Here is a 26,650-nt window from a genome sequence, read left to right as displayed (position 1 = left end):
ATGAGTTCCTTGTTGTTATAATAATAGCTTTTATGTAACAGAGCAGACAAAGTGAATCCTGTGTTATAAAGACCTGGACTTGAATCCCACCTCCTAGACTTATTAGTTATGTGACCCTGGGCAAGATGCTTAACCACTGGCTGCCTCAGTTTTTCATCTTTAAAATGGTAACAAGAATATCTATACTCTTTTCCTCACAAAGGTAATATCTTTAAAATGATAACGATAATACCTATAACTATAATACCTATAACTCTTCCCTCACAAAGGTAAGACAAGGATCAAATGAAAAAAAGTGTATAAGATGCTTTGTACATTAAAGCACTAGATAAATGCCAGTTGTTATCACTGTTATTTATAAAGACCTTTCTTCACAACAGCCCTTTGAGGCAGGTAATACAGTGATGATATCTCACATTTTACCAATGAGAAAACAAGGCTTGTTGACATGCACATGGTGACCTATATTAAATCTTTCAGCTGAATCTGGAACCCAGCTCTCTCACTCCCCAGATTCCATCACTTTAATATGTATATTGACTTTGAAGTACACTGATTTGGAGAACACTCTGCCTGTTTTACATGTTCATTAAAATTTTTTATTATTGGTTGACATATTAGTAATACCAACTCTTGGTGAACTCGTATGGGTGGGAAGAAAGAAAATAATCCTGCAAGTCTCATTCTTCATTAAAAAAAAAAAAAACAGATTTATAATTGGAAGAATCTTGGAGACAAGCTCATCTAACTCCCTGATATTCCAGATGAGAAAACCGGGGCAAAAGGAATCAAGGTCCCATAAGCTGAATTAGTTTCAGAGCCAGGACTTAAACTTTGTTCAACTGAGTACCAAATACGGTGCTCTTTCCATTACATCAAATACTCTGGGATCTCCATCAGACAGAGTGAATTTGAAGTTCATGGAAAATGGTCTGCATTCCAGGGTGGCTGCCCACCTTTGAGAGCTCCCATGAGCATGTCCGAAAGGGCTAAAAGGGAAGGAGTGTGAAAAGACCATGACAAATGAGCTTCAGGTGGACTGGCAGTCAGGGAGTCCAGATTCCATTTTCTGGGCAGAAGTATACTGGAAAAAAAATATGTCAGGAGATCATTTCAGTGGGGTTTTAAGCTCAGTTTTCAAGATCAAAGAACTTGGAAAGCCACTGGTGCTTATTGTGTATCCAAGCCCTAGCCTTCCTTAGTTCTTTCTGTTTCCTATCTTTGAAAATCTTATTCAATAGAATTTGCATTTCTTTTACCCTGACTGTCAAACTGCTTGACTGTAGGGAACTGTCTGGTCTGCAAAAAAGTTCTTTAAAGAAAAGGTCGGATGATTTTTAAGAAAGAAAGGGAAAAATAAGAAGGCTAATTCGTGTCATACCTGGTGCTGTAGAAGAGGAATCTAAATGGACACAAACGAATGAGTTTGTAAGTCTGGTCAGCAGACACACACACACATGCACAAATGCCCCAAAACCACTGGAAACTTCTGTGTGTAGAGTGGCTTTGATTTGCTGGGTGGATCTCAGCCCAAGCCTGTTTCTAGTTAGCCTGCACAAAAGAACAAGAAAGGCAGAAAGCAAAAACTTTCAGAAAACCTTTTAGTTGAAAGGAATGTTGCTTGAAGCTCAAACTCCTGGTAAACATCACAGTGACATGCAGTTGTATTCAGTGAGTAGGGAGAGAGCTACCTCCTTCCTGGCTGTTCCCTCCCCCGTGTGGGTGGTGGATATGCAAGATTCTATAGTGAGAACAACAAAAAAGGGAGCGTATCCTATTGGGTGGCTTTCACATCTGGCCACAGATGTACCCAGAGCAGCCCTGAGTCAAGGAAAAAAAAGACACAAAGAAATGATCAGGAAAAGATCAGATCCATAATCCATAACCTCATTTTTGTACACAGAGACTCTTGCTCCCGATTATCCTGGTGTTTGCATGTGCCTCAAATGTACTATTTCCTCAATGCTGCTGTGTGTAGGAGGCAGTCACAAACTTGGCTTAAGCTCAGGGACCACCACCACCGGAAGACTAACCTGATCCCTTATTTAGTTAGTCCTCTTCCTGGTTAAATCACCTCTTTTATACTTGGTATTTCCAGATCTGTCTGTAGGATGTATCCCCAACATCTAGTCTACCAGTGCCTGATATATAATAAAGCAGCAGGAAGAAACAAATATTTATTAAGCACCTACTATGTGCAGGTATTATGCTTCAATACTTTACAAATCTCTCAGCCCTGTGAAATGGTAGCAACTAGTAGAAGCTAGTATTTAAATAGCACCTACTGTGTGGCAGGTACTGTGCTATGCACTTTTAAAATTAGTAAAATTATTTCCTATTATTTGATCCTGGCAGCAGCCCTATGAGATAGATGCTAGTTGAAATGAAAGCTTATTAAAGTAAATGTGGAGTAAATATGCTCCTGATTCTAATGTTACCTAATTAATGATGGAAGCTACTTATGTCCCTTTTCTATTTTCTAACTGAGAAATGCAGTTACAAACTCCTGATATTCCTTAGTTGGGCTCCTTGGCAGATTTATAGCAACTTCCAGTCACCAGACTTTTGACTTTCAGATCTTGTAAATATGAAATGAAAGAAGAATGTCCTCCCTTTTACCTTCTAACTTCTATCACTGGAAATGGATTTGTAAAATGTTCAGAATCATCCTGTTTTTTGGTCTCATTATCATTTCTTTAATCTCCCTTTTGGAAGAGAGGGGCGGTATTAAAACCATCTGTGCGGCCTTGAAGTGAGTTTATTTTACTAAATTAAACTTTCTCAGATTGCACCTTCTTTACACTACATGGTATAACATTTAAATTTGGCATTTGTACACCTGTGTTTATGACCCCTTTCCTTACTTTAGTCTGGCAATGAAAGATTTGAGCCAATTCAATTCTAATGAATGGGCTCTAAGATTTTGTTTTTTAAATATTATTTTAAAATAAATATCTGCCTCCATGAATAAATGCATGTTAGCCTTATAGTCAGCTAAAAGAGAATTTGTTGTTCGGACTTGATTGTAGAAGACTTCCCTGCCCTCTTTCTACCCCTCCTCCCCACAGTGGGTTTTCTATTTGATTGAATAATTAGTCTGGACTGGCAGAAAGAAGAAAGAGTAGGGGTCTGAAGCATGCTTGTAAGGAGAGATAGGACAGGTAAAGAAATGCTAAGAAGAATTTGGAACTTAGGTTTTTCCCTAAGACCTTGCAGATAACAACTGGGATCAGCTTCTATCTGCATTAGGGCCTGGGAGGAAGTACAAGTTAGTGATTATAGGTATCTGAGCAGGCTAATTCCAATGGGAAAAAAAAAAGGTAGAAAAATCTGAGATAAAGTCTCGTTCAGGAGTGCTACGTTGGTACATGTGTTTTGTTGTTGTCTTTCTGTTGTTTTCAGTTATGTCTGATCTTTGTGACCCTGTTTGGGGTTTTTTGACAAAGATATTGGAGTGGTTTGCCATTTCCTTTTCTAGATCATTTTACTGATGAGGAAACTGAGGCAAATAGGGATAAATGCCTTGCCCAGGGTTACCACAGCTGGTAACTGTCTGAGGCTGGATTTGAACTCAGTAAGATAAATCTTACTGACTCCAGATGGGGCACTTTATCCACTGTACCACCTAGCTGTCCATATGGCTAGATGTGACAACAATTTGCCATAGTATTTTGCCATGAAAAGTACCCACAAGAACAAAAAGGAAATAAGTATTTTGCTTCTCACTAGTATGGAGACCAAGGAGTGTTTTGTATTGACCTGAAAAGTTTAAGCTATTCTTATGTTTCTGTCACTGCCAAGCAATAACTAATATGTAAATACATGTTGATCTCCCTACTAGAAGAAATAGGTGAAAGGGCTAGACAAATGAACATTTCTTTACTTTCTGGTTTATCAGGGAGAATGAAATGTTCCTACAAAAAATGGAAGAAGGGCTTCAAAAGAAAAATAAAGAAGATGAACAAGAACAGCTAGAGTCAAATTATAAATTAGGTCAGAAGGGTGAAAGGGACAAGAATGTGGCAAAGAACAAGGAGGAATGGGATAAAAAAAGCAGACCTTTAGAGAAGTGCAGTTATATATCTCTATTTCTATTTATCTATTTCTCTCTATATATTTAAATATCTATTTATTTATATACAGTGGTTTGCATATATATATAACTTGGGTTATATTATAATTTGTATTATATTATAACCGAATTATTACTTGTATCAGAAGGTTGAAAGGGACAAGAATGTGGCATAAAGCAAGAAGGGGGAATGGGATAAGATAAGCAGACCTTTAGAGAGGTACAGTTTTATATAGAGAGATATGGATATAATGGTTTCTTATATAGGTTGAAACTGCACCTTATGAGGAGAAAGTAGCTTCTTTTAAAAATTAATTTAATGTTTTTATTTTTCTCCAGTTACATTTAAAACAATTTTTACATTTGTTTTTAAAACTTTGAGTTCTAGATTCTCTTCTATATCCCCACTCCCAGTCCCCCTATTAAGAAAGCACATATGAAGTTATGCAAAACATTTCCAAAAAGTCAAGTTGTGAAAGAAAACATAGATATTCCCCCCCCCCCAAAAAAAAACTCTCAGGAAAAATAAAGCAAGAGAGAAATAGAGAGAGAGAAACAGAAAGATAGAAAGAGAAGAGAAAAGGAGGGGAGAGAGAAGGAGAGGGAAAGCGAGAGGAGAGAAAGAGAGAGAGAATGCTGTAATCTGTATTCAAACACAATGACACAATGAGTTCTTTCTCTGGGTATGGATAGGATTTTGTTTCAGCATAGTCATGAACCATTGTATTGCTGAGAATAGCAGTCATTCTCAGCTGACCATCCCAGAACATTTCTATTATTTTGTATTCAGTATATTTCACTTTGCTTGAGTTCATGGATGACCTTTCAGATTTTTCTGAGAGCATCCTGCTCATCATTTCCCATAGAATAATGATAATAGGAAGTAGATTTTTATGCTATAAGGATTAAATGGAGGGGGGGGCGAGTGGGAAGGAAGTTGGGGAGAATTTACAGATAGCATCAGGGGAGAGGCAGACTCAGTCAAATAGAGAAGACATAAGAAATAGTTTTGGCTATTCCCTGCTACTAGTCACCCTGGTGATTTAATCTGATATGAGTAATATTCCTGGGACCAGAGATGTAGATGAATTAAAATTTGTCATATCATTTTGCGGGGACAAATTATATCACCAGAAGAAACCTAAAAAGTATGGCCAGGACCTTTCTTAGAAATATTAGGGATAGAGGTGCTATTTCATGCTACTCCAGTCAAACCGGTCTTTTTACTATTCCTCATACATGGTCCATATTTTGTCTACAATTCATTTTCTTCATTTTCTTCTTTGCTTTTAGCATCCTTAAATGCCCTCGAAGTTCAACACATAAACTACCTCCTACAGTGAAGCTTTGCTTGTATGAGGAGATTTTTGTGCACATTTCTAGGTATTTGTCTTATTTCTATTAAGAGAAGGCAGAGATGGCTAATATCTTGCATTTGAGGTTTTCTGAGCATTTAAAAATACTGTTTCATTTTATCCTTATAAGAACTTTGAGAATTAGATACATTTGTAAAATAAAAAAATTATTAATATATAATTATTTTAATTAGTAAATTATATATGAGGAAACTGAGGCAAAAATTAAGGTTAAGAACTGCTATAAATATTTTTGTACAAATAAATTCTTTCCCCACTCTTATTAAAAAAATCTCTTTGGAATGTAGACCCAGAAGTGGATTGCTAGATCAAAGGGTATGCACAGTTTTATGGTACTTTAGGTATCATTCCAAATCATTTTCCTGAATGTTGGATCAGTTCACAACTTCACCAGTCATGCATTAGTGTCCCAATTTTCCCACACCCTCTCCAAATTTGTCATTTTATTTTTCTGTCAGATTAGCCAAACTAAATATACACCTGGACTTTCAATGGATGATAAGATTTGGAAATTAGGCAAATTTTATTATCCCTTTAGATTTTTGTTCCCTCATCTGTGCAATGAGGGTTTAGAACAGATCATCTCGGGGCAGCTAGGTGGTGCAATGGATAGAGCACCAGCTCTGAAGTCAGGAGAAACCGAGTTTAAATCTGGCCTCAGACACTTAACATTTCCTAGCTGTGTGATCTTGGGCATGTCACTTAACCCCAATTGCCTCAGGGGGGAAAAAGATTAGAATAGATCATCTCCAAGTTCTTTACAACTCTTTTTCAATCTTCTATGACTGGTTCTGAATTCTTTCAATCTTGTCTGTAGCAAATTCTTTTGTCTAATGGGGTGAAACAAACAAATAAAAAAAAAAATCCAGACTTGATACTTCAGTTAGGAACATTGGAAAATAGGTTAAAATTCATTATTTAGTAGTTGCTGAAATTCAGTTCCCCATTAGAACATTTGATAACTCAGTGGGTTAGAATAGGGTGCCAGTATCTCTGGGGTGTGGCTTACTTTGGTCTACCAAGCAAAATGAATCTCTAAAGTAATGGTTTAATAACTGCTTTTGAGAAAGCTCCAATTTTCTTGGGAGGGATGTAAAAATACTAATTGAAAATGAGGTCTGAATGCCAAAAGAAGAGGAGAAAAATGTGAGAGGAAGAGAAAAATTCATGCTATTTTTTTTCATCTAGTTGTAATACCTCTCATGAGATGAGTAATAAATGAATGTCTGATTCAGTGGGCTGCAAAGAATCTCAAGAGGCTGTCTGGACTATCTTCCTTCTTAAATAGGACTCCACCTAAACATTTTTATATAGATAATCATTTGATATATTCTTAAAGGCTTCTAAAGAAGAATTCTAACTTGCTTGGTAACCAATTCAGAATCTTTTTCCTTGACATTTTTCTGAAGCCCATCTTAAAAAAAAATTGATAGCTTTTCATTTTCATTAACGAGGTTATATTCAAATACATGAATGAGAACCAAAAAGTAAAATATAAATAAGACCAAAATGGGTTTAATGATAAACAATATACATGGATGTTCTATGCATCAATTGTTAAAAGCCAATCAATAAGTATTCATTAGGCTCCTGTATTGTGTCAGATGCTGTGAAAATAAAATTATATATAATAATAACTTAAACAAAAGAGCAAAAAAGTTATTTTAGTATTGTGAGCAGGAAAAGGGTAGATAATCAAGATCATATAGACTGGTTATCGTTGGGGAGATACCTGGTGAAATGGGTAGGGATGGGATGGGGAGAGAGAGTATTTTACCTAAGCTTGGATAACTTTATATTCTCTTTAATAAAAGAGGATGAGTAGGAGATCTATTCAGGGATTCTTGAGCAACTGAGTTGCTCTTCTTCCCCTCCTCTTCCCCTCCTCTTCCCCTCTAATTCCCCAGATCATTTGATGAGAATGTAGAATTTAAGGGATGAGGAGCAAAGACAAGGAGATATTAAAGGGTCTTTCTCCTTTAGAGACAGAGAAACAGGATTCTATCCTGTAAAGGATGTTCTCTTTCAAATTTTGAGTGAATGTTTTTATATTTGGAGGGAATTAGGTGGCATAGGTGATAGAAATGTAGTACAGGTCAGGAAGACTGAACTAAATCTAACCTCAAACACTTACTTTGTGACTTTGAGCGAGTTTCTAAATTTTTTTTGCCTTAATTTCTTCAAATATAAAATGGGGATAACAATAGCGCTTACCTTGCAGGATAATGTAAGTAAAGTACTTACCATGGGGTCTCATGTACATAAGCACTATATAAATTTCCTCCCTCCTTCCTTCTGCCTCGTGTGAAGGGATGCAAAACAAAGAGTAAAAAAGATAGTCAATTAATAAATATTTATTAAGGAACCTCCTGTGTACTGGACACTGTAGTAAGCATTGGAGATACAAAGAAAGGCAAAAGACAATGTCTTCCTTTAAAGAGCTCCCAAATTAATAGGGGACAAGCAAACACAGAATTTAACTAGAACAGGGCTACCAGGGTTTTGTCCAGGATACTGAATTTAAAGAATGCTGATAACCCTTGCAAGCTCTTCCTTCACTTTCATTAGAAACCTATTATAGATCAGGACTTCTTAAACTTTTTCCACTCGTGACTCCTTTTTGTGTAAGAAATTTTTACACAAGAAAATCTTGAATTTGAGTCAAAGGTGTTTGTGGCAGTATTGATGCATGCACAGGGCAAAGTGTGCAATGCTGTGTGTTCTGAATCAAGACTGCCACGAAGTTGGGCAATGCAACATGGGCAAGTGCTGCCAGAAGCACCTCGGATTTATGATGCACTTGATTTTGGATTAATTTTTGGTTGTTGTATTCAGAAACCTTTTACCGTTACTGAATTTTTCTTGATTCTCATCTTTAATTACTTAGGGCCACAACCCACAGTCTAAGAAGCTTTGCTCTATATCACCCCTCAAGCTTGGCACTGACAAATTGCATCCAAGGGCTGTACGTTAAGTGTAACATATTTTGTAGGTCCTTGCTCTTAAATTTTAGTTCAACAGCCTTTATTGATGTTTGCCTCTGCTGCTTCAGACCCTAATGTCTTTTCTGATGATGATAGTTTCATCATACTTTTCCCTACATGTAGCATTGCTGCTGAGAATATTGCTCTCCTGTATTCCATGGGCTTTCTCCTTTCTGCTGGATGCAGCATCACATATTAGATTGTTTTATTTCAAGATGCCATTGACAAAGTAGCAGGGAGGAAGAAGAAGAGACAAATTCTTCTGATTCATCCTCCAACTTTAGAAGGGATATAAAGAAAAATATTGGGTTTTTCTCAACAACTGGTTCTCTTTTTGACTTTTAGAAGTAACCTTGTCTTAACTGAATCCTAATTTAGAGCCACTAGGAATATAGGATTTTTAAAAGTCATCCTTTAAAGTCTATATGACTTCTAAGTTAATTTAAGTGAAATCGAATTGAATTTTTCATATTTGTTGTTTCTCACAGTGCAATTGTCCCAAATTAACCCAACCCTTTCCTAATTGTTGAACCTTTCATTTATGGTCCAGAAACTTCTTTTTTAAAAATAAAGTTTATTTTAATTTTTTTCGTATAGTACAGAAAATCATGTGACTCCAAGAAGAATGATTGTCTACAATGCTGGTTTGACCAAAAATAACAAGTGGCGACTGTGGACTAGCTATGGCCATTCAGAAGTTCTCAACATAATTGGCAAAGCTCCATCCTCAAAGTGAATCATTGCACACAGTCTAGTGTGTGGCTCCAAACAAGGAACCTTATGCTTGCCAAAATCTTTGGGAAGTAAACTTGGAAAAAGGTTGTCCTAAAAACACAAATGTCTATCAGCTAAACAAAAGAAGGAGCATTGTGGGAGACAGCTCCAAATCCTTTCTGCTTCTCTTGTCCAGATAGAAAGGAGCTCATTCATGCTCTGCTTTGGTTTGTTTTATAATGTGCCCTTAGGCTACCTCTGTTCACTTGGCTACAGGAATATTATTTCTTGTACCAGAATAATAGCCTTGGCTAGTGTGGAGAAGAAGGAATTGAGATTATCTTTCTCTTTAGAAGTTTCAGGACGTAAAAATATATATATTTATAAAGTTGTAATACCATATCTTCTGATTGTGGCAGGTTTTTAAGTAGACCACCACTGTAATATGGTTTCAGAAAGAATGGACTCCTGGAATATTAGGAGGTTTGATTGAGGGGAAAATCTCTAAATGGGACAAATTCATTTTATGATTTACTCTCTTCTCTCAATAGTTAAATCTATGCCGTCATAGATTATTAGGATATAGAGCCAGAAGAGAATTTTAGACATTATTTTGTTATTAGACACATAGGAAATGGAGGTCCAGAAAGATAAAATTAGTTGTCCAAGATTTAAGGGGTTTGAATTTAAGTGTATTGAGGCCAAATTATTGCTCTTTATATAAAATCTTAAAATATAAGTATAACATTTAAACTTAAACTAAAATAGTGATCCTAAAATACATTGGATTTGCCTTAAAAAATATTAGACCTGTGATTTTATTGACTCATTTCAATGTAGGTCAGCTCAGCTGCTGTTCCTACTGGTGTTTGCCTCTGATGCTAGAGAACCAATTAATTCACAACTTAGACTCTTTATGAATTACTTGGTATACTGAAAGGGGAGCATGGCTAGCCTAGGGTTATAAGTATGTCGGCAGCAGATTTGAATCCAGGTCTTCCAGGGTCTAATACTAACTTGTTATCCACTATTCCTTGTTGGTCCTCTCCTATTTATGTTAAAATAAACAAACAAAAACCACAAACCTAACCAAAACAAAAACATATCACAAAACATAGAAAATGTAATTATTTTTGAATTTAAACTCGATGGATCTATGAAAATTTACTCTAGATAAGGAATCACCAAACCATGAACTAGAAGTCCAATCTGGCCACTCTTTGTTTTTGTATAGCCTTGGAACCAAAAATGGTTCTTAAATATTTTAAGATTGACTTTTTTCATATTTAAAAATGTAAAAACTGTTCTCAGCTCAACGTCTATACAAAAACAGATGGCAAATTGGATTTGATCTTCCACCTTGTCCTCTTATCTAAAGTCTTATAGGTGAAAATTGTGGATAGTCATTTGGGGTGAAATCCTTTGATTGGTTATTTTTCTTTGTAATGCTTTTTTTTTTTTGGTAACAGTTCTTTTTTATTAAAGACTTATTTTGAAAACATATACATGGATAATTTTTCAACATCCCTTGCAAATTCAAATTTTCCTCCCCTGCCCCTCACCCCCTCCCTTAGATAGCAAGTAATGTTAAATATGTGCAAATCTTCTATATATATATTTCCAGTTATCATGCTGCACAAGAAAAATCAGATCAAAAAGGGAAAATAATAAGAAAGAAAACAAAATACAAACAAACAACAACAAAAAAGAGTGAAAATGCTATGTTGTGAACCATACAGTTCCTACTGTCCTCTCTCTGGATGCAGATGGCTCTTTTCATCACAAGAGCCATTGGAGATGGCTTCAATCACTTCCATGTTGGAAAGAGCCACATCCATCAGAATTGATCACCGTATAGTCTTGTTGTTGCTGTGTACAATGATCTCCTAGTTCTGTTCATTTCACTCAGCATCAGTTCATGTAAGTCTCTCCAGATCTCTCTGAAATCATCCTGCTGGTCATTTCTTATAGAACACTCTTATAGAATGTCCATAACATTCATATACCACAATTTACTCGGCCATTCTCCAACTGATGGGCATCCACTCAGTTTCCAGTTTCTTGTCATTACGAAGAGAGCTGCTACAAACATTTTTGCACATTTGAGTCCCTTTCCTTCCTTTAAAATCTCTCTGGGATATAAGCCCAGTAGAAACATTGCTGGATCAAAAGGTATGCACAGTTTGATAGACTTTTGGGCATAGTTCCAAATGGCTCTCTAGAATGGTTGAACCAGTTCTTTGTAATAGTTTTAATAAGCATTGAGTTCACTTTGACTTGGTCTATATCAGAAATGGCAAAGATCAGGTTGCAAATGTAGCCTACACTAGACAAAAATGTAATTGGGAAATATTTAATAAAATAAGTAAAAATACAGTAGAACATAAAAAATGCCTATATGTGATTTTCTAAGTCAACATGCAGCTACAGTTATCATGTAAAGTTACATGGCCTCTGTTCCTATTTGAGTTTGATAAAACTGATTTGTTTGGCTTGAAAATAAAGTTTAATTTAGGCAATTGTTTTCAGTAGAATGTCTTGGATCATACTTTAAAATAATTATAAGGTGGTATGTATGTATCTGACTTTAATATTGTATAATTTATTGTTGTTTAGTTGTTCTTCATGAACCCATTTGGGGTTTCTTGGCAAAAGATACTGGAGTGGCTTGCCATTTTCTTCTCCAGCTCATTTTTTAGATGAGGAAACTGAGGAAAAGAAGATTCAGTTACTTGCCTGGGATCACCCAACTAATAAGTGTCTGAATCCAGATTTGAACTCACGTCCTTCTTGACTCCAGCTCTCATACTCTATACAGTGAACCACATAGCTGTCCTAGATAATGGGCCTGCAGTATTCTCCTGAATTTTACAAAGTATGAAATCAGATTATTTTAGAAATATGAGGAGAATTTTGTTGGCTATTTAGGGAATTTCATTCTTGTTTTTGATCTTTTTGTTCTTTTTCTTTCTCTCTCTGTCTCTTTTTTCTCTCTGTCTCTCTTCTCTATGTCTTTCTGTGTGTCTCTCTCTTTTTTCTCTTTCTCTCTCTTTTTACAAGAAATCTATAAACTATTCAGGGGTGAAGTAGAGAGAAGAGACTTGGAATCACATAGTTTGAGTTTGATACTATGTGACCCTGGGAAAGTCACTTAATGCCTCTGTGCCTCAGTTTCTTTATCAGTAAAGTGGGTAAAATGATAATGCATCACTGACCTTATATCTTTGCAAATCTGAAAGCGCTATAGAAATGAGTTTTTTAAATTATTAAATGAGGTATTTCATTTAAGAGAAAGAATGTTTTCTTAAAGACTTAAGAAATCTTGATAATTTTCCCAAATATCTAATTCTTATGCACCCAAATCTCTCTCTTTAGACAAAAAATTACTTATATAAAGAAAAATTTAAAATCTTTCATTTATTTTGGAGGGTTGTGTATGTGGTATTCAACAAAATAGTCCTGTTATCAATTAAGATATCAATTAAGAACCAAAAAGCTTTATACTGAAAGATCCATCAGACCAGCATTTGAAATCAGAATTAAAAAGGAAATTTTCTTAAATGCATTGGACATAAAATGTCACTTAAAAAAAAAGGAAAAATGATTCTGAAAAAAGACAATCATACTCAATATTCCACTAAATCTCTGTTCTCCTTGATGTATAGATTTCCTCCTGTCCATGTCTGCCCATACTGTGCAACTTCCAAAGACGTCATTGAATTGAAGTGGGGAACCACCCCACTTGCAAGGGATATTGTCTTCTACATATTCAATTGCATATATGCCAGTGAAACCCATGGACTTTTAGTTGACCTTCTCTATTACTGTGTGATCAGCTCATCTTTGAATCTGATCACATATTTCTCTAGTGATGCTTCCACCAGTTGAATGTAACATTCTTGAGGTCAGGGATTGTTCTTGTTTTTTACTTTGTATACCCCAGCACAATTCCTGGCATATAGTAGATGCTTAATAAATGCTTGTGTCTATGTGCCATTAGTAACTTTTTGTTTATGGGGTGGCAACATCTGCAACTGTGTTACAGATGTATGGCTGTGGTGTATGTGTGTGTGTACTGACAGATGAGGTTAATAGATTGTCCATTAGACAGTATATCATAGCCTAAACAATAGGCGTTTTTCTTCTACTTGATTTTTCTGTGTGGAAGTCATATGGAAGAAGTTTTCCATTATTTCCTTTCTCCTGATTTCCATATCAGTCTTCCACAAATTAGTTTGTAATGTTTAGACTGCAGTGTCCTTGATATGCATTAAAACACTTCTCAGTCATTAATCTATCCTCAAGAGAAGGATTGACTACTGAGAGTAGGGGAAGAGGATGAAAATACCCTTAACCATCCTCACAATAAAGCCCCAAATAAACCTATCATATTCAGGATATATAAGAAAGTGGCTTTGTTCAGTGGGTAGCTCACTATCATATCCATGATGTTTATAATTTAGAAACATTTTAATTATATGAATAAGTGAATTGCATTGAAATTTCAATTTTCAGAGAACATTACCCAAGAGATTTTAAAATCCATTCTCTTGGATTTAAGTACCTTGGAGCATGGATCTTGTTGAGTATCACAAAGTGACAGTCCCCTACTATAAGAGTGTACTAAAGCCTGCTCTAGCATGCTGTTCGGTGATTGTTAAATTTTCAGTGTGAGTATTTATACCTCTCTGAAACTGGCAAACCTAAGTTGGGGCTTAATTTATTATTTTATTGAGTACATAGATATAAGAATATGATGAAGAAATGATAATAATGCAGGTTAAGCTTAAAAGAATATCATATGTTTTTGAAGAGGCAGTTAGTGAACATTTATCAATACAATTTTGCCCTTCACCTTTCTCCTTTTACTATTTTTCTTTTACTATTTTTTTTTTTTTTTACCTCCAGTACATATTCTGCCCTTCCCTCCCACTCCAGTTTGCTCAGCTGGAGCCAGAAATTAAGAGGAAGGAGCTGAAAAATGGAGACTATAGCTCTACTGCTGAAAATTAGCTTTAGATGCTGCCACAAATAATATGTGATCCTTGGTAAAAAGACAGATAGCTATAGATGGGTAGGGGATCCCCACACCCAGGTTCAGAGGCCTATGTAGGTAAAATCCTATTATTATCATGGTATTAAAATAGCAAAGTGCTGTGCTTAACAATAATGGGAAGTTTTGTAGCCTCTAGACTTGGCAAAGGGCCTTAGAGATGAATTAGTTCAATCCCCTTATTTCATGTAGGTAAAATAAAATCTGCATAAGAAAAATGACTTGCCCAACTCATATAGATAAACAGAAGAGGTGGGGTTCAAATCCAAGTCCTTTGAGCCAAGAATAATTATATGGACAACTGGTATGGATTATTTTGTGTCTTCTACTCTGAAAAAAACAAAAGGGATTGAACTTTCCCTTGCTCTTTGAATTTCTTAGGATATCAACAACTAACTGGTGATTATCTTAAAAAGAAAATATATCATGGGCGCCTGTTAACACAGTCAAGTGTCATACTAGTAGGCCTTACTGACTGATTTTCAGATAGCTGAGAAGGGAGTACACATGATTGCTTAGTTTCCATCATCAGCTAAGCTGGATTTGTAAACAAGACCACATGTTGGATCTCTGAACTTTTGGGCTGGAATAGCTAGGTACTTCTTAGGAAGGTTTACAGACTTTAAATTTCTCTCTCTGCAGTATATATGGAAGAAGTCTGGGAAGGTCAAGAAAAAATAAGCACGAGTCAGAGAGAGACTTGTAAAATAAACAGCAACATCTGGCAAATGACTTCCTCCCTTGTCCATAGGAAGAGCTCTCATTTGGCGCACTGAATGAGAAATGTTTTTCTTGGCAGCATGCTAGGGTTAATGTCCATCCGATCTGGGAATGAGGTTCACCCAGGTTTATAATATTTCTCCTGCTGTTAGCAGGAGACACGACTTCAAGGGTTGAAATGATATTGACCATTCTTCCATTTGGCCATTTGAAGTTTAAAGTATTTTCTTTTTAAAAGATCTTTAAAGCCTGGTCAGTTTCCACAGATTAAAAATATTGTTTACTTCTTTGTAGTGAACTACATTATTTACCCTGTGGAAACCTAAGATTGTATTTTTCTTTTGCTCAATCAATGAAAAGAACATTAATTGATAATTACATATCACTTTTGCAATGCCAGTACAATAGAATTTCTATATTTATGTATATGATCTAAAATATAATATTTATTTACATGATCACCTAATATGCATCAATTTAATAAAATTATTGATGTTCTCTTTAGACTTATTTTTAAATAATCTGTATCTTTGATTTTATCCATCTATGGAACTTCTGAAATAGAAATTTCCTTTATTGAAGCACATAAGAAAGCTGAGCCAGTTGGAGTGAGAGGAGTCTTAGAGAGTTGAGTGGGGTTCTGAGAGATCAAATGATATTTACATGCCATTTAATTAGTTTGTGTCACAGGTAGGGTTTGAACTTAGATCTTCCTTACTCCAGGAATCCATATCCAGGTATATTCTAGAGTTTTTAGAAGAGATTCCATCATTAAGGACAATATTGTGTTAAGTATAATTGAGAGATGAAGCAAAAATAAATCTCAATCTTTTATATCCACACTGTATTTTAGTGTCTAAATCAGTCTAAATATTCCCAAATCCAGAAAGGAAAGTCTTATAATTTACTGTTCCTCAGTGCAGCCAGATAGATGGGAGATTTTTCCTTATTTGTGGGAGGCCTGAATGATAGCAAGGAGCAGAGGGCTAGAGCATCCTGTCTCTGGGAAGGAAAAGAACATGTTTGTCACTTTTTCTTTTTCTCTCCAACTCTCATATCTCTCTAACCACTGTCGAGTCGCTGCCATCTATGGGAAGTAGATGGAAGCAAAATGACATACATTTGGAAGAAATGCCTTTTAGTTTTTGGGGAAATGTATATACAGTGAATATAGAGTTTGTAGAAGAATGTTATTTTCAGGTATAAGGTTTTATATAGGAAAGGCATGTACAATTCCAAAGCAGGGCCTTTTGGACCATTGATCTCCTAGACAGGCTTATTTCTCATTCTGCTTTAAGGTTACAAACACTTGTTAAAATCTTTATTTTAAACTAAAGATCATAAATTTAGAATTCGAAGGGACTTTTGAGATTATTTAATCCAACTCTCTCATTTAACAGTTGGGGAAACTGAGGCCTGGGGAAATTGTCACTTGCCCAATATCACATATAGAGTGAGTAGCCAATCTGGTGAGTGAATCCAAGTCCTCAGACTCCACCTCCACTGGACTATGTTGTTTTCCTAAGAATACTGACCCATTTTTAGATTTTAAAACATCATTACCAAGCAACTGAAGGTCACTATGAAGAAACCACTGTATAATTATATTTTTAAAATGCTTCTATTCAAATATGTTCAAAGAGTTCAAAAAGAAAGAATAATGTCTTGTTAAGTACTAAAATTAGAAAAGCAACAATAAAATATATTTAGGACTTTCTGAGCAGGAAGAAAACATATTTATGTTGCTATATAGAAGAAGAAAGGTAATTCTTTAGGATTCTGGAGGTAGGGAAAATTGAAAGAATCTAGGATCTGGGCTTGAAGAAATGTATCAAAATAGGATGTAATAGAAATGATACTGGACTGGGAGTCAGAATACTTGACCTCTAATCTAGAAGATGCTACTAGCTACACGGTGACCATGGATAAATCACTTAACTAAATTGGCCCTCAGTTTCCTTATCTATAAATTAAAATGATTGGACTAATCTTTAAGATTTCTTTGAAAGTTAAAATTCTTTACTCTGATGTCTGTCTTCCCCCTACTTCCTTGATTTCTCTCCCTCACTCCCTGTCTCCCCTAATTTACTTTTAAACTCTTGTCATATACAGTAAAAGTCTGTAATTTCCCTCTCACCATTCCTTCAGTGAAATGTGTTAGCTCACTTCAAGGAGTTTGTCAGATATATAAAGGCTTGTGGCTGTTGAATCAGAATCAGGTTAGTGGCCAGTACTGCCACCTTTTGGTTAGATGTATATGTTGGACAGAAATTGTAGGTTTTAAATATGATAGATCCAGAATTGAATAGGAGGAAGACAGGACTAGATTGCATTCAGCAAACTATTCTAAGTTTCCAGCAACTCCAGTCTTCTTTCTAAAACAAAAATCCATCTTCTTTTTAAGATCATTCTTTTAAGATCACTCTTTCAGAGATGCTACAAGTTAACAAGATACAATCTCTGAAGCATTAAATGATGGGGCACCCAAAGATTAATGGAGAGGTTCATGATGTATATAAATAGGCAGAATTAATAGTATATTGCACACATGGAATAGGATAAAAATATCATCAAAGAGATGTATAACTAGAAAAAAAGATTCATTGCCCATGAAAAGGAGAAAAAGAGTGATAATAAATGGGCAACTTGTATGTTATATTACTATCCAAATAGTGTTAAGAGAAAAGTCTCCCCAGAATATTGCTTACAAATATCCATGTGAAGGATATTATGATAAAAGAAGGGGTGTAACATGTGTTATACCACTTATGGAGAACATATAAAAGTATAAAGGAAAGAATAGTACAAGATTGACAAGGCATGGAAAGTTGTGATCTGCATTTTGGTTGAGAAAACTCACATCAATGAGATCACAGATCTATTGAAAGAGAAAATAAACCTATAACTGTGGGATAGTCTGACAGCTAATTGTTGTTTGTCCTTTGTTCTCAAAAAGGCTCATGACCTCAGGAATATGATGCCATGACATGCAAGTGAATTGAATTTAAGTGAGGGAGGACTGTACAAGGTCACCCACTTCACCTTCCCCTCCAGAATCATCTGAATATAAATCCAGATATAGATCAAGATGACTGAAAATGCTACCTTCGTCAGGAAACATCTAGAACATTATGTTCAGTTACAGTTATTACATTTTAGAAGGGATGTTGATAAACTTTAGCACATCTAGAAGATGATCAGCATGGTCTTCTACAAAGAAGATATAAAACAGAGGTGCCAAATATATGGCCCACAAGATGATTGATTATGGCCCAAATTAAATTAAAATGTAATTGAGAAATATTTAACAGGTTATATAAAAATATAATAAAAATAACAGAATAAGTAAAATAAAAGTAAACCATAGAAATATAATAAAAATTGCATTTGAAAACTAAATCAATATGTAACCAATAGGACTCCTATGCATGATTTATTGGCTCCTATTTCTATTTGAGTTTGATACCACTGACTGGTAGGATCTGGGAATGTTTAGCCTCGATAAGAGAGGACATGGTGGGGGGGAAGGAGAACATGATTATTCTTGCTATTATATTGAATAGATGTCATGTGGATTAAATATATTTTACTTGTCACAGAGTGAAGAACTTCAACCAGTTTGAAAAAGCAAGGCTGCTTTAAGAGGAAATGAATTTTCCTTTCCTTATTTTCTACTAAATGGATACTTGTTATGAATATTGTAAAATGAGCCTATCCTTTGAGAAAGAGTTGGTTTAAATATTTATTAAAGTTTTTTTTAAAGATTTTCCATTTCAAAATAACTCTTATTGCTTGTGAAAAAAATCCAAAAATTTTTAAATGGCATTTAAGACTCTGTGTAATCTGATCCAATTTACCTTTCCAAGGTTATTTGGCACTAATGCTCCACGTGTTTCTTCTCTCTCAGTGAGATTGTCTTCTGCATGTGTTTTTCTGCTATTATGAATTTGCATTGCCTGACTTGCCCTGTCCCAACATCTTTACTCATTCTTCAAGCCCCTGCTTAAATGTCACTTTCTTTTTCAAACCTTTCCAGATCTTTCCTACATCCTGGTTTTATACTTATTTGTCTACATATATTATTTCTCCTACTAAACTGCAAGCTTCTTAAGGATAGAATAGTCATTTGATCTTTGAATTTCCCCCAGTGTTTAGCACAGTGCTTTGTGTAGGTGATGCTTGGTGCATATTTATTAAATGTTTCCTATACACTACATGATGTAGTGAAAAGAGTACTGGACCTAAAAACAGGGGACATGTTCAAATGCTGCTTTTGTCACTTTCCAACTCTTTGACCATTGACAAGTCATTTAATGTCAATGAAATCCAAACTTTTTTTTGGGGGGGGGGATAGGGAATTTTTTTTAAACATGGTATAACTATATTCAAATCCAATATAAGCACACATATTTATACAATTATCTTCCTGCACAAGAAAATCAGATCAAAAAGGAAAAAAATGAGAAAGAAAATAAAATTCAAGCAAACAACAAAAGAAGTGAAAATGCTATGTTGTGATCCACACTTAATTCCCACAGTCTTCTCTCTGAGTGTAGATGACTCTCCTCATCACAAGATCATTGGAACTGGCCTGGATCATCGCATTGTTGAAAAGAGCCATGTTGATCAGAATTGATCATCGTATAAACTTGTTGTTCCCATGTACAATGATCTCCTGGTTCTGTTCACTTTATTTAGCAAAAGTTCACATAAGTCTTCCCAGACCTCTCTGAAATCATCCTGCTGGTTGTTTCTTATAGAACAATAATATCCCATAGCATTCATATACCATAATTTATTCAACCATTCTACAACTGATGAGCATCCACTCAGTTTCCAGTTTCTTGCCACTACAAAAAGGGCTTCCACAAACATTTTTTGCACATATGGATCTTTCTCTCTTTTATGATCTCTTTGGGATACAAGCCATTAGAGACATTGCTGAATCAAAGGGTATGCACAGTTTGATAACTTTTTGAGCATAGTTTCAAATTGCTTCCAGAATGGTTGGATCATTTCACAATTCCACCAACAATGTATCAGTGTCCTAGTTTCCCACATCCCTTCTAACATTTTTCATTATCTTTTCCTGCCATTTTAGCTAATCTGAAAGGTGTGTAGTGGGGTCTTAGAGTCTTAATTTACATTTGTCTGATCAATAGTGATTTAGAGCATCTTTTATGACTACAATGGTTTCAATTTCTTCATCTGAAAATTGTCTGTTCATATTCTTTGACCATTTATCAATTGGAGAATGGCTTGAATTCTTATAAATTTGACTCAATTCTCTATATATTTTAGAAATGAGGCCTTTATCAGAACCCTTGAATGTAAAAATGTTTTCCCAATTCATGGCTTCCCTTTTAATCTTCTCTGCTTTAGTTTTGTTTGGACAAAACTTTTTAAATTAATATAATCAAAATGATATATTTTGTGTTTAATAATGAGCTTCAATTGCTCTTTGGCCACAAATTCCTTAGTTCTACACAGATCTGAGCTGTAAATGATCCTATGTTCTTCTAATTTGTTCATAACATCACTATGTCTAAATCATGAACCCATTTCAACCTCATCTTGGTATATGGTGTTAGATGTGGGTCAATGCCTAGTTTCTGCCCTACTAGTTTTCAGTTTTCCCAAACAGTTTTGTCAAATAGTGAGTTCTTATCATAAAAGCTGGTGTCTTTGGGTTTATCAAAAACTAGATTACTATAGTCATTGACTATTTTTTCCTGTGAACCTAACCTGTTCAACTGATCAACTACTCTATTTCTTAGCCAGTATCAAATGGTTTGATGACTGCTGCTCTATAATATACTTTTAGTTCTGGTACAGCTAGGCTACCTTCATTGGCATTTTTTCCCTTAGTTCCCTTGAGAGTTTTGAACTTTTGTTCTTCCAAGTGTTATTTTTTTCTATTTGTTATTATTTTTTCTAAATCTGTAAAATAATTTCTTGGGATTTTGATTGGTATAGCACTAAATAAATAGATTAATTTAGGTAGTATTATCATTTTTATTATATTTGCTTGGCCCACCCATGAGCACTTGATATTTTTCCAATTGAGTGGATCTGACTTTATTTGTGTGGAAAGTGTTTTGTAGTTATGTTCATATAGTTCCTGATTTGCCTTGGCAGATAGACTCCCAAATATTTTATATTAATGACAATTATTTTAAATGGAATTTCTCTTTGCATCTTTGGCTGCTAGACTTTGTTGGTAATATATAAAAAAGTGATGATTTCTATGGATTTATTTTGTATCCTGTAACATTTTAAAGCTGTGAATTGTTTCTAGTAGTTTTTTAGTTGATTCTCTAGGGTTCTCTAAATTTACCATAATATCATTTGCAAAGAGTGAGAATTTGGTTTGCTCATTATCTACTCTAATTCCTTTAATTTCTTTCTTTCTTCTCTTATTACCAAGCTAACATTTCTAATACAATACTGAATAATAATAGTGATAGTGGACAATATTGTTTCACCCCTGATCTTATTGGGAATGATTCTAGTTGTCCCCATTACATATGATGCTTGCTGATGGTTTTAAATAGATGCTACTAATCATTTTGAGGAAAAGTCCATTTATTCCTGTACTCTCTTGTGTTTTTAATGGGAATAGATGTTGAATTTTATCAAATGCCTTTTCTGCATTGATTGAGATAGTCATATGATTTTTGTTAGCTTGATTATTGACTATATCAACTACCAATGTTTGGTAGAATTCACATGTAAATCTTTCTAGCTCTGGAGTGTTTTTTCTTATGAAGTTGATTAATAGCTTGTTCTATTTCTTTTTCTAAAACAGAACTATTTAAATAATTTATTTCCTCTTCAGTTAATCTGGGCAATCTATATTTTAAATATTCCTCCATTTCACTTAGATGATCAAATTTAATAACACATAGTTGGCCAAAATAACTCCTAATTATTGCTCTAATTTCTTCTGCACTGGTGGTAAGTTCTTCCTTTTCATTTTTGAAACTAACAATTTGATTTTCTTTTTTCCTTTTCCTTTTCTTTTTTTTTTCCTTTGCTGAGGCAATTAGGGTTAAGTGACTTGCTCAATATCACACAGCTAAGACGTGTTAAGTGTCTGAGACCAGATTTGAATGCAGGTACTCCTGATTTCAGGGCTGGTGCTCTATCTACTGCACCACCTAACTGCCCCCTTCTTTCCTTTTTCTAATCAAATTAACTAATTTTTTTCCCCTCATAAAACCAAATCTTAGTTTTATTTATTAATTCAGTAGTTTTCTTACTTTCAATTTTATTACTCTCCTTTTATTTTCAGAATTTCAAATTTGGTATTTAATTGGGAGTTTTTAATTTGTTCTTTTTCTAGCTTTTTAAGTTGCAAGTCCAATTCATTGAGCTTCTCTTTCTCTATGCAAGTAAACATCTAGAGATAAAATTTTATATTTATTTGTATTATTTATTTGTATATTTATTTGTATTTGTATATTTATTTGTATATTTGTATATTTATTTGTATTTTTATATTTATTTGTATGCAAAATTTTATATTTATGCATTACAAATTTTGGTATGCTGTCTTATTATTGTTATTCTCTTGGATGAATTTGTTGTTTTGCCTATTCATTATTTAGAATCAGACTATTTAATTTGCAATTAATTTTTGGCATATTTTCCCCTGGCTTTTTATTGCATGTGATTTTTATTGCATCATAATATTAAAAAAATACATTTATTTTTTCTGCCTTTCTGCTTTGATTTTGAGGTCTTTATACCCCAATATATGGTCAATTTTTGTTTAGGTTCCATGAACTACTGAGAAAAAATGTACTTCTTTCTGTCTCCATTCAATTTTCTCCAAAGATTTATCATACCTAACTTTTCTAAAATTCTATTTACCGCCTTAACTTCTTTCTTATTTGTTTTGTGGTTTGATTTATCTAGTTCTAAGAGAGCAAAATTGAGATCCGCCACTATTATAGTTTTGCTGTCTATTTCTTCTTGCAGCTCCCTTAACTTCTCCTCTAGGAATTTGGATGTTATACCACTTGGTGCATATATTTAGTATTGATATTACTTCATTATCTATGGTACTGTTTAACAAGATATATGTTGGCATATGGGAGCTACCTGACCAGTGGCTGCTGGAGATTTAATCCAGAATGCATCTCCTCTTTTGAGAGGATGATACAAGGAGGCTGAGAGGCAGTTGCTGTTCTTTGACCTCTCTGACTGAGAGACCATTGTGTTGTCTGACCTCTCTTCTCTTCTCTCTGCCTCCGATTTATTTCATTCCCAGTCCGCAACAACTGTGTCAGCAAAGACTGCCCTACAACTCCTTCAGATGTTATGATCCACAGCTGTGAAGGCTCTTGGAGAATTGACCTGTCCCTTAACAATTCCCCATTTTTTGTTTTTCTGCTGTTATTTTCCCCCCACATCATGGTCCACACACTGAGGACTGCAAGCAACACCATCACTTCTGGATGGTTGTAACAGGTGTTGATCTTGTGAAATATCATGGAGGCAAACTTTCAAATGAAGAAGAGGATTGTAGTCAGAGCAGGCATTTAAGTCTCTCATCAGTCTCCTGGCTCAGCCCTTTTATGTATTGGCCCATTTAATTACCCTTGCTAAAAAAGTCTTACCAGGGCTCTTCTTCCTTTCCTTCCCCAGAATTACTGAAGGGACTCTGGAAGGATCCTACTCACGAACAGCTCTTGAATGCTTCTTCTTCTTGTAATTCTTATCCCACTTTCAGGTGCCATATGTTGGAATACCTGGGAGCTGTTGAAATACACAGGAGCCACCTGACAGTGGCTGCTGGAGACCCAACCCAAAACTGCAAAATGGATCTCCTTGTGTGAGAGGATGATACAAGGAGACCGAGAGGCAGTTGCTGTTCTCTAACTTTTCTAACTGAGAGGCCATTGTGTTGTCTGACCTCTCTCTTCTTCCTTCTGCCTCCAATTTATCTTATTCCCAGTCTGCAACACCTGTGTTAGCAAAGGCTGCTTTGCAACTCCTTCAGATGTTATGATCCACAGCTGTGGAGGCTCTTGGAGAATTGACTTCTCCTTAACATATATACTTTCCTTCCTTATCTCTTTTACTTAGATCTATTTTTGCTTTTGTTTGATCTGAGATCAGGATTGCTACCCTGCTTTTTTTTTTTTTTTTTAATTTCAGCTAAAACATAACAGATTCTGCTCCAGCCCTTTACTTTTACTTTTAATTCCATTTTATATAAGAGTTCATCCCATTCACATTCACAGTTAAAATGACTAATTCTGTACTTCCTGCCATCTTATTTACCCCAATTTATGCTTTTCTCTTTTCTTTCCTTCGTTCCCTCCTGCCCAATATTTTTCTTCTGACCACCACCTCCCTCAAACAGCTCTCCCTCTTACAGTCCCTCTCCCTTTCTTATATCTTTTCTCTACTGCTTCTGTTTTCTTTTCTATTAGCTTCCCCTTTCCTTTTCTCTTTCCCCTCCCACTTCCCTATAAGTTGAAGTTGAGATAAGTTTCCCTGTGAAACAAAATATGTCTAATATTTTTTCTTTGAGCCAAATCTGATGAGAGTAAGAGTCACACAAAATTCATCCCCCTTCTTTTCCTCAATTACAATAGGTCTTCTTTGCCTCTTCATGAGGTGTAATTTCCTTCATTTTACCTCCATTTTCCTGTTCTTCCAGTACAATCCCCTTTCTATCTCTAGTTTCTTTTTTATATTATTACAGTAAAATCAAATTATACCTGTACTTTCTAAGTATACCCATAACAGAGATATAACTTCTCAAGAGTTCTTTCCTTTTTACCTTTTTTTATGCTTCTCTTGAGTTCTGTATTTGGAGATCAACTTTTTTGTTCAGCTCTGGTCCTTTCATCAGAAATAAATGAAGTTCACCTACATCATTGAATGTCCATCTTTCCCTGAAAGATAATGCTCAATGTAGCTGGATTGATTCTTGGCTTCAGACCCTTTGATTCTTTAAGGTGGAAGATGCTAGGTCCTGGGTAATCCTGATTGTGGATCCTCGATATTTGAATTGTTTCTTTCTGGCTGCTTGCAATAGTTTTAACTTGGTCCAATAATTCTGAAATTTAGCTATGATATCCCTTGGAGTTTTCATTTTGGGATCTCTTTCAGGAAGTGATTGTTGAGTTCTTTCAATGGCTATTTTATCTTCTGATTCTAGGACATCAGGGGAAGTTTTCCTTGATGGTTTCCTGAAAGATAATGTTTAGCCTCTTCTTTTCATTATAGTTTTCAGGAAGTCCAATAATCTTTAGCTTGTCTGTCCTAGATCTATTTTATAGGTCAGTTGGTTTTTCAGTGAAGTATTTTAATTTTCTTCTATTTTTTCTTTTGGTTTTGTTTGACTGATTTTTGATGTCTTATTGAGTCATTTAGTTCCATTTGTTCAGTTCTAATTTTTAGTAAATTATTTTCTTCAGTTACTTTTTTTTTTAGCTCCTTTTGTATTTGGCCAATTGAATTTTAAAATGAATTGCTTTGTTCTACGGATTTTTTCCCCCATTTCACAAATTCTGTTTTTCAAGGAGTTGTTTTCTTTTACCATTTGATAAATTCTGTTTTCTTTTTCCATTTTGTCATCTGTTTTGTAAGGAGTTATATGTTTTTTCCATTTCATTAAATCTATTTTTAAGGCGTTTTCTTCAGATAATTTCTGTGTTTCCTTTGCTAAACTCGCTTGAAAAGTTCTCATTTCCTTTCCCCATTTTTCTTCTAACTCTCTTTTAAGATCCTTTTTGAATTTTTCCAAGAGAGACTTGTGTGATGGTCACCAATTCATATCACCCTTTGGGGCTACATCTGGAGACAATCTGTTTTTAATGTCCTCATGGTTTGAAATCTGTTCTTCTCTTTCTCCATAAAAACGATCTATGATTTGAGTTCTTTTTGCTTTTTTTCTCATTTTTTAAAAAAGGTTGAGGTCTGCTTTTAGGGCAAATGGGGGATTGTCCAAGCTTTCTCTACAGGGGACAGTGGCTGTGCTGGATCAGTGCTGACTGACTTTAGATGCTGGGTGGGCATAGCCAGGTTCTGTGATATTCCAGGGTTTAGGGTTCACATTTTATTTTTGTTGGATGTTTTACAGCTAATCTGCTGATCTACTGGCTTGCAACCAGGACAGAGTAGCCAACGCTGCTGTAGATTCCTCCCAGTAGATTCCACAGCATGGGATTCCATCTTCCCTGGGTATCTGCACTGCCTTTGCTTGCTCGGCCCACCTCTCCCCATGCCTGATTGAAACAGACCTTTTATGAAGATCTTCCAAATTATCTTCTATTAGAAATTTGTTATGGTCCAAATATTTGTGGGATAGACCCACAAATATTTGTCATTCCAAAACCAGTTCAGAAGCTTGATTTGGTGTTAATTTGAGGGACACTGGGGAGAACTCAGAAAAAGATGTATCTCTTCTTCACTATCTTGGCCCCACCATGTATTTATAACTCATTACATAAAACATAAAATGTTTTTATGTATAACTATGTTATTTAACTGAAAAAAAAATCTAATTTGTTATTTGGTATCATGTAGGTTAATTTCCTTAAACTTGTCCTTATGTGTAAGGTTGTATAACTGGTTTTCATTTGTCAACTGTCTTTTTTCTTAGTTTTGTAAAAACATATTCTGAAACATTCTAATGGATGAAAATGAGTAATTTTTGTTTAGTTTTTGCTTAGCCAAAAATATAAAGAGAAAGAATTAAATCCTGTTCTAA

Source organism: Sarcophilus harrisii, chromosome 6 (assembly GCF_902635505.1).
Source record: "Sarcophilus harrisii chromosome 6, mSarHar1.11, whole genome shotgun sequence".
Classification (NCBI taxonomy): Eukaryota; Metazoa; Chordata; class Mammalia; order Dasyuromorphia; family Dasyuridae; genus Sarcophilus; species Sarcophilus harrisii.
Note: the sequence above shows the minus strand (reverse complement) of the source record.